This window comes from Ascaphus truei, chromosome 3, assembly GCF_040206685.1.
Source record: "Ascaphus truei isolate aAscTru1 chromosome 3, aAscTru1.hap1, whole genome shotgun sequence".
Lineage (NCBI taxonomy): Eukaryota > Metazoa > Chordata > Amphibia > Anura > Ascaphidae > Ascaphus > Ascaphus truei.
Window position 1 is genome coordinate 266583842 of NC_134485.1, and position 10804 is coordinate 266594645.

The following is a 10804-nucleotide window of genomic DNA, read 5'->3' on the forward strand; positions in this document are numbered from 1 at the left end:
TTCAGAAGCAATTTTAAACAGTCGCGGACACAAAGCAAGCACACGCCAAATCTAATGATTTGATTCGAGCTAAATATCCTTATTACCAAGACCGTAGGCATGCGCGGAATTTTAATTCCTCAATAAGATTCACTTTATCAACTAATGACTTTTTTGAACGTGTGCAGGATAAGCTAGAACACACCTATGGTTTCTGGAAGATTGCAAAGGAAAAGCATTTTACCCTGAAAGAGGGCACATATATTGTTGTGAAAGGCATATTTATTCCTAATGCCAATAGCAATGGATCCGCTACTACTGTTCCGTGTGAATCGATACCTGCTGCAATATCTGCACCCTCCATTCCTGAAACCCACATTGTACAACAACAAAAGTACTATGATTATGTACCAAGCCTTTCAGCTGAAAATGCCTTGGAATGGGAACCAGAAGAAATGAACCTACCTCCCGACCAATTGTTTGAAGAAAGCAGTGGCGATTCCTATGAGCGCTTCATGGAGGAGATGTGTGTCATACTGGATTCAGCGGGTGGGTCAAGCGTGGATGAAAATGCCTTGCATTTCTGGAGCGACCAGTTGCAGCCAGACGAACAGTTAATTCTAGAAGAATGGTAAATATAACAACCGTTATGCGTTGACTGTGCGTTTAAATGTTTTTTTTTTTTTTTTAACCACCATTTTCCCTTTCAATGCGTGGATACAGCGTAACATTGCAGACTGCATAACATGTAGCGATCACAAAGAATTTGTTGCCGAATACAATATAGTATAACCTGAAAGAGTAGTACACATTGCTAACGGAATAAATATACGTACTTTCCTATCCCTTTAACCATAGTAGCAACATTTTAACATAACTCTAACACATACCTGTTTTGTTATCATGCAACATTTAAAAGCGGGTCCACCACGTATGACGTGGGACCCTTGTCATGGCCCAAGGCGTCCTTAAAAAGGATTACGGATGTAAGTCCCGCCCCCAAGCGACGTGCGCGCCTCAAAGCCTATTGGCTGTCATGTTTTGTTATAGTAACGGTAACTGCAGTGTGTCATGTGTGCGGCTCAGTGTTTGTAGCCGTAAAGTGGGCGTTAGCAGAATGTTAATTGAGTGGGAGGAGAGTTAGCGTGCGTTTCACGCTGGTTTAACATGACGTCACACGTATTGCATTTGCGCATTGTGTTATCGGCCGTCCTTTCTGTCCAAACACGTCTGTTTAAAAAGAATACAGATGTACTCGTTTAGAACGAATGTAGTTTCGTATTCATTGTATTTGAAATAAAGATTTTATGTTTAATGGTATTTTCAAGATGTATTGAACGCACAACGTACGCTTTGTTTTGCGCATGCGCTAACAGTTAGTGCAGCCAAGCGTGAAGTGCGTGCGCACACTAAGATGTGCGCGCACATTTTTCAGTATACAGGTAACGTTCACATCATATACATAGTTATGCCTGCTACAAATTTAAAGAAACATTACATACTGATGTACACTTGTACTTCTAACATATAAGTGAGTGACGTGTGTATGTACACAATCATATAGAGCTGTGTAATGCGTTGTCACGGATACATATATAGTAAGGTGCCATATTTGACCATCATGTGTTTGCTGTATTTCAGAGATGTCGGGGAAGATACAATCGGATCAATGTATGATTTCAGAAGAGTCTACCTTTATATGAGATGATTGTGAGGAGGAGCCACCGACTACTATACTACATATGGAACTAATTTTATATTGCTTGCAGCGCTTATTAACAAACAATTAAAAATTTGATACCCTTATGCCTATATTGCATAAGCACTTAATTAACATAATGATGTTGCAAAATAGTGCCTCATGAATTTTTATTGAGTGTTCTTTAATGACTACTATCATTTTATGGCATGGTGTGTTTTATATATAACAACCATTCCCACTCTGCTAACACATTTGTGAATTCTATTGTGTAATGGAACGTATGACTGTCGAAACTATGTAACAATAATAATAATAATTATAATATGAGCATGTTCATGTATAGCGCTGCTAGTTGTACACAGCGCTTTACAGACACATTTTTCAGGCTGAGGTCCCTGGCCCGTGGAACTTACAATTTATTTTTTGCCGCCTGAGGCACAGGGAGATAAAGTGACTTGCCCAAGGTCACAAGGAGCCGACACCGGGAATTGAACCAGACTCCCCTGCTTCAAAATCTCAGTGCCAGTGTGTGTCTTTACTCACTGAGCCACTCCTTCTCCCAATGTAAAGGACACTTACAACCAACTAGCCATTTCTTGTTAAAAATCTCTTGTTACATGGGTATGTTGATAAAATGTTTTGGGACTGTAGCAAATAATGTTATTGGCCAGATGTTGTGGTCCCCTACAATGCATGATGTTCTGATTATGACATCAACATCATGTAATGAAGTACGTTTCTGTGTATATTTCATTAACCTAACTAACTATAGTTTACTGTGTTTATTAAACGTTCTAAAAATACATAGTATAGTCAATATGATGATATAAGCTACCATAATAAAGCTGGTGTTATCATTTGTCGGTGTTATACATGGATCCTACACAAATTGATACAGACACAAACAGTTGTCTTACAAAGTGTGTCTATGCTAATGTGCACGTGATTGACGTTACAATTGTGAGAATACTTGATAATTATCATCATGATAATGATGAAGTGACGTGATTTCTATTGCAAAAATATTACCAACATTGTCATATTGGTAAATTATAAATGCTAAATGCCAGTAACATTAGTGACAAATTTGTCTTCTCTGTTAACAGTTTAACACTTGGTACATGTAGGACACATCCACACACGTGTGACTTATACATACACATGTCACAAATTTAAATTAATGTTGACTATTAATTCCTAGCATTACAAAACACCAACATTGCTAAATATAAGATGTAGTACGCATTGTTGTGATTGCAGGCATTCATGCATGGAGTTTTATGATCAGTCAATTTCATCCGTGATGAATGATCTCCCATTAGTAAAGAAATAACTACAGTTATCCCCTTGTCTCCAAACACCTCTATATTACATTAATGGAATTTATAAGGAAACATACATAAAATGTGATGAAATGGGAGTAATCTTTTTCTAATACAATGCACATGAAAGCTCAAGAGTAGCTAAATGCATATACATGATACAGAAAGTACATATATGTAACATTTGTGTTTAAACCAATATGTTGGGTTTTGACTTCAAATAATTATAGGAAGATTGATGTAGGCACATCTTATGAGAGATGTCAGCAAATATACATACCATGATCAGTCATACTGGAGATATACCTATAATGCAAAGGAACAATATATAAATTGCAAACATTGACATGCCATCTTCAGTACCGTAAACAACACAGCAAAGTGTGTATTTGGTGTTAAATGTGCAACACCATGTATATTTCATGACATTCAAAATGTAAATCAGGCTGGTGTACACATCATATGGATGTACATGTTACACTGCACCAATAACATTGTATGTAAGCATACTAGAAGCATGAATGAGTATGGGCATAATATGTGTATTGTGTTAGCATAAGGAACAACACAATGCTAAAATATTAGTGCTTTGTTACCCCAGTTTTACTCACATACACACAACTAAAGTAAAATTGAAGTGGGATTATATAACCTGTGCAACAATAACATACCGGTGCCACATCCCTTTGTGCACACAGCAGAGAGAAGAAAGGTGTGCAACCCATATTCATCTGTGTCCTACCAGAAGGGTATATAAAAAAACATTCTTGTTAAGATAACATAATGTAACTATAAAAGTAGAACTTTGAACATATCAGTTTTTACTTACAAGAAAAAAATGAATTGATGAGATTCTGGCGTGTCTGGCCACCACTGGCTGTTTGTTCATTTTCAGCAGCTACATGGGTGGGATGCTCGTCTACCAAAGCCTCAGCTAGGTCTGACTGTACATTGTGCCTGAGTGCAACATTGTGCAAAATGCAACAGGCAAGGATAATATCAGACACTTTTTGAGGCTTATATAGAAGAGCCCCACCAGTTCTGTCCAGACACCTAAACCTGGTCTTGAGTAGGCCAAATGTCCTTTCTATAACAGATCTTGTAGATATATGGGCTGCATTGTACCTCTCCTCTGCTTCAGTTTGAGGGTTTAGCACCGGAGTCAAGAGCCACGGCCTAATTCCGTATCCTGAGTCACCTATAATGAATGGAGCACACATAAGCTGACATTAGTGATCAAATTGTACAATGCCAACATTCCTAAATCAAAATGTGTTTTGTGTTAGAACATGTAAATGTGTACTCACCCAGCAGCCAACCAGGTTCAAAATGTCCCTCTTCGAACGCATGGAAGACTGAAGAGCTCCTCAGGATAGAGGAATCGTGACTGGAACCAGGGAATTTGGGTACCACATGCATTATCCTCATGGTCGCATCACATACCACCTGTACATTGAGTGAATGGTAGTGCTTACGATTGTGGTACACATGCTCACTCTGACTAGGTGCAATCAAAGCAACATGTGTGCAATCGATTGCACCCAGCACAGATGGTATCCCTGCTATATTATAAAAGCCAGTCCTGACTTCCAGCCACTCTGTTGCCTCTGTAGGAAAATGAATATAATTCCTAGCGCGTCTATTGAGTGCATAGAGAAACTGGGTTAAGGCCCGCGAGAATGTAGATTGCGAGACCCCGCCCACTATGCCCACAGTTGTCTGGTATGACGCGGAAGCAAGATAATGTAATGAGCACAGCATTTTAACAAGCCCAGGGACTGCACGACCTCTGGCTGTGAAAAAATCTAAATCTCCCCTTATCTCCTGATAAAGAGCTAAGATTGCTGCTGAACTCAAACGATAGCGACTTACAATCTCCTCCTCACTCATCCCATCTAACAGGGTTCTCTCCCTGTACAGACGCGGACGAGGCACAACTTGTCTCCTCTGTCTTCTCCTCTGATCTCCTGTCCCTCTCCCTGTCTCTGTCGTATCCGCGTGACTGTCCCTGTCACTGTCCCTCGGTGTGTCCCTCCCTTGCCCTATATGATTGTCTTCATCATCAAGCATGTCATAGAAAAGAATGTTCCTCCGTCTCCTAAACAATCTCAACATTTTGAAATGAGTAGCTGTGAATGATCAGGTAATGGGCGTCCTTTAAATAGGTATGTGATGATGTCAGGTGACATAGTAAAATGCAAGGTGTTACATTAACATAATAAAGTACTTCTGTGGCAAGCTGTGTGCAGTTCTTGTTATAAGTATTTGTTGTGTGTATTCTGCAGGGAATGATGATATTTGGCAATGATGTGACGTGAACCTTTGTAGAAACATTGCTTGCAAATAAATAGTTGCATGTGCAATGCATGTAACACTTGTGAACGCAACAGTCAGTCATGTAATTAGGCAAAAAGGCTGAGATTGACGTGGGAAAAGTTTGGTGTAACATGTGTAATTAGGCATGTTATTGTGACATGTTGACAACAATGAATAGTCGTGTGCATATGCATGCATTTCTGTAATGAGGATAGTTGGTATAGAATGAGTTTACAAGGTGTCCCAATGATGAATTACTGTACATGTGTGTATAAGTTAGGTTGAAGTGCTTGTAATGCTACGGTTACAATGTAAACATGCAATGTGATTGAGCGTCCAATAAGTGACGTCATGAAAATAGGGAGGACCCAAAAGTATATGTAAACATGAGAATACAGATGTACATGAACGTTTAAAGATGCGTGACACATTACTAGCATTGTGTAATGTAAAGGAAGATGAATATACTGTGTATGTGTGACATGTGTGACATGTGTAACATCATGTAAATAATTGTCGCTCAGTTCATTAAAATGTGTGATATGATGTGAGGTTCTCCTTTAAGAGTTGAGTATAGTATTTTCCCTTGGCACATCATCACATGATGAGTAATGTGACCCGCAAATGCTGCAAACATGTAAAAGTCTAATGTTATGCAAATAATACACGTCAGCTGTGACACAATGCAGGGAATGCCCCCACACTGTAATGCAAATGACGTTTGTATTGTGAGCAATGAAACGTAAACAGTACTATACTGTTATACGTCCCCGCTCCATTGACTCCATTGATGTACAGAAGTTTTTTTTTTCTAAGTGCCGTTGCGGCAGCCTTAGCGATCGTTCTCCCCTCCAAACTGCCAACTTTAGTTGGCGGGAGAAATTGGCCATAACATCTCAATTTCGTAGTGCCGATCAGGCCCGATAAGCTGTTTTTTGTTGTTGAATCCAGCCGATTTAAAAAAGTGGCGATCAGTGGCGAAAACAGGCTTATCGGCAGCCGACTGGCCATAACAAAATAATCGGCTCCGAAACCTGGCGAAATCAAGCACTTATCGGCGCTTACTGAATCTCAAACCCAATTTTGGCTATAAAATGGTGATAATTCCCTTATCAACGCTTACTGCATGAGGCCCTTAACCCCATGTTTTTAATTCTCCAGCCACATTTGACCTATAATTTATTACCCCATAAACATTATCCATGTTGGCCTGGCTGCAGGTCATTCCTTATTGGCTCCATCTTTTTTTGTTATTACTATGATATAAAAAGGTTAGCCTGAGGAAAAGGAATCTTTGAATTATATATGTCTATTTTCAATAGTGTTTCCTTTTTTTATTATATGGGGTATATCGTACATATTTTACAAATAGAGAAAAACTTCAAATATTTTATGGGTGCAATCTAATTTATAAAATGACAGCGTTTAAATGGATTATCAATTTATGCTATCATTTACATTTAGATTAAACTGTTGTCTGGGTAGAGAAATATGGAATGAAGTACAAAATAAAAAGACTTGGGATTTCTTAAACCAAGGCAAGCCATTTCAAGGGAATTGAAATTGACTTGGAATTAATTTGACCTGTCTGCTCTCCATTTATTTTGCTTTCTATGAATTGTATGACCCAAACTGACCCAGTCATTCAATGTTTATGATTCAAAATGCAAGCCAATACAGAAGTTTGCCCAACTAAATTATGGTCAAATGTAGCTTGACATGGATTATCCTACATGGTTTACAAATGGACTACTAGGTTATAGGCTGCCCAGGGCCACTATGGGTCAGACTCATTCTTTCCACTGATGTTTTTTTTTTTTTCAAATAATTCTACCCTTTACAATACTCATACTCTATATACATTTAGTTAATTTTTCTCTTTAAAAGGGGGTTTGCAATGGTAAAGGAAAGTGCCTGAAGCATTAGAGAAAATTAATGATTAAAAACTGTGTGGCATAAGAAATCCTTAGTATATAAGTGATTTCAATAGTTTCTACGTTTGATTTTGTAGTATTGTGACCTATATAGAAAAATGGAAAATATAATGATGTTAACTGTATAATGATGAGTATCTGTTTGTATTTCCTGCACCTCATCTACAGTACATGGAACCCCTTTATATGCACATTTTCTCATAGAACAATTTTAAAAGCTACTGTAGTGCCGACGAGTATTCTAAAACAAATCTGGGGCAATCACTAACAAGACCCAGGTACATACTGGGTACATCCTGGATAAATGCTGGGTACATGCTGAGTACATGCTGGGTACATGCTGGGTACATGCTGCAACATTTCAGTGACATTTCTGCAGACAGACTAATGGCCCATCGGATTAACAGCGGGGGTCCCTGGCAGTCCCATTCAAAATGAATGGGACTGCCAGGGATCCCTGCTGTGTTAATCCGATGGGCCATTAGTCTCTGCAGAAATGTCACTGAAATGTTTGCAGCATCACGTAACCCAGCTGTGATCACACTGAGACCTGGTATAGCAGCTCAAGGTTATAGTTGCTACACAAATCGGCTTAACATACACACAATAAATAATAGATGGTAGTGGGTGTAAGATAAAGCTTAGTACTAAAAGCAGGAATAAAAAGTAATACTACCATATGGTGGTAGTGCTGGGCTGGTAGCGGGATACTGTCTGTATACTGCCGATAGCTGTAACACAGCTGATTCTGACCGCCTCTGTCGTGACGCTCTTTTAAACTGAAAAATCTATTCAGTGTAATCTTGCGAATGAATCTATTGAAATCCATAAAAATTTTAAATTTGTCTGGTTCAGTTATCGGTGCGAAAGATAAAAGTGAGATTTGATGTGAAGAGAAAAGGTGTGTAGATAAATTAAATATACCATATTTCTGTGGATCACACCTTATTGACTTTAACCTCTTCTTTCTTTTGCAACACTGCCCGGTCCAGTCCCTCTGAACTCCGTTTTCTTCTTTAGGAAAACTCTACTGGTGACCTGTGATGTAGAGATTGTTTGTCCCAGAGTGGGATTTCCCTAAAATAGAAGACGTTGTAAAAGACGAAGTACACGGTGCAGGTGCAGGTGCAGTGCTGCCCTTAGAACGAGTGTCATGATAATCATGACCTAAATATTTAGGTCTCGTGCCTCTTCTAGTATCACTAGATATTTCATAATCAGGATCATTCTCTATATTATCTGTCTGTAGTGAAGAGAATCTATTTGCTGTAGAGCAAGCAAAAGCTAGTTTAATTTGATTTAGTATATATTATTGAATCACTTGTATTATTAATTTGTTTATCACACATAACATATTTCATCTATTATAATAATATTTTTTTGAATCAATCACAACTGAGGTATTTGTTTAAAAATATGATTTTCACTATAATGGTTCATTTTTAACCTAATCTATATATTTTATTACATCTTAAATCAGTTTTATATATCTGTCTGTGTCCTGAAACATGGGACTGATAGTATTATTATAGAATTTTTGTTTAATTTTATGTATGGTTTTGATTTTATTGTATTAATTCTCTGTTCCATGCCTAATCATTGGTATTTTTACAGCATGTCAAATCATCAGTGTGTCTTTATTATATGGCATTGCAAAATATGTAGTTTATATTGTATGTTGTACTTGTTCCTTGTCAGGCTTTAGGATATTGAGTTTTTACTTTCCCCTGTCTTGAAACCTCCACCAATATATATATGTACCAAGTTGTTTTGTGTTTGTTTTACGTGTTGAAGCCAATCTATGCATATTCTTACTCATTTTCATTCATTGAATTGGGTGGAGTTAAGATAATTAATCAATTAACTTTGACCATTCCCTTTCCTCTGACAAAGTCGCCATTACCCTAGCGACAAAACGTGTAAGGGTGATAACGCTCCTGTGGCTTATTCCCTGCTGAATTCTACGGAAAGGAGGAGTGTTGTTGAGAGCGGAACCAGAGGTGCGGTTATTATTGTGCCAGTGGACCATAGTGTGGACGCACACCTTTGAGGCTACCCAACCATACATACGGAAGAGCTAAGCACGTTTCCAAATCGCAAGCTGCAAGTTCCAAATCGGCAGACGAACTACAGGATTCCAGAGTTTCTCTCCAAGGCGTTTTTCTACGGAGATTTTGTGAGTGAACTGATTTTAGCATTGTAAAAATAAACCATATACCTTTTACACTATGGCGCCCGCGATGTCCCCTTTTGTTTGTAGAAGTATAGAGGAAGGTGGTTGATCCTGCGGATAGCTTTCAGGGAGTTCCAGTGTTTCTATTTTTAATTCATTTATTTTATATTTAAGGTTTATTATCATTGTATTTTGGCTTCACTTTCCCTTTACCATTGTCCCATTTGTGTCCATTGCCTTTTCCATTACTTTATTGCTTGTCTTATCTGGTGTTTGCCTGTATGTATTTTGTGGTTTGTTTATTTGGTACATTTCATTTAGTGCTTATTTCCTCACAGTTATTATTGACTGTCCAATACTTGTTTTGACGCTGTAGCTTTTGTGTTATATGTAACGGGCATTCCCCTCCCCCAATCGCAGATAGGGACCATGTGGGGAAATCTACATATGTTTCAGTGTGGTGCAATACCTGTTAGGCTCACAGGAGGCCTGAACCTCTGCCACTGGGAGCCTGGGGTGTATCCTGGAACGTATGCTTACAGCGCCTCCACCTGGGCAGGGATTCCAGGTGTATAGAATGACCCCTGACACAGGACCCACAAATGGGAAACACATACAATGAAGTATATATATGCAACTGTTTACTATATGGACAAAACAATAACATCACATCAACACAATAGCAACACAGCCGTGTCACCCTTAACCTGGCCTCACTGTCCGCAAACCCCAATGCTGTACCCAAGTGTCCCAATAGTCCAGCAACCCACCCACTAGGCGTGATCAGCGCCTGTAAGGAAACCGGTATATATGGCACAGTTGATGCACTTGTAGAAATACCTACCCGGGGCTCCTGCGCCCGGGTTCAGCAACAATAGAAAAGGACCCATCTGCGTCCAACGCTGAATCCGCAGCAATGGCGTGAGATATCACCACACAGATAGTCTCTATCTTGAGTGATGCAGGTGTGATCACAGACACACTTGTCACACTGCTCCCTCCTTGTCAGAGCACACAGCAGTGTCTGTCTCACTGTCTAAGCTACTGTTAAAAGGGCAAAGTCCGTACCTTAGGGCCTTCCCTACACAGCAGCTACAAATCTACTGGTGAGTTGGGCCTAGCTGGGGCCTGGGGGTAACCTGGCCTAGTATAAGAAGCCACTTGCTCCCTACACCTACCTCCCCCTCCCTTCTCCCAGCTCCAACTGACTAGCGTTGTCCCTGTGCAACATTGTATCCTTCTCCAGTAGGAGAAGCTGCAAACTCTATTTGCTGTCTGGATGCACGTGATGTGGGTGAAAGGGCAGTCCCCAGAGGCTGCTGAGAGTTGTAGTCCATCATGGCCCTCTTTAACATTAGGGCCACGTGCGCTATGTCTG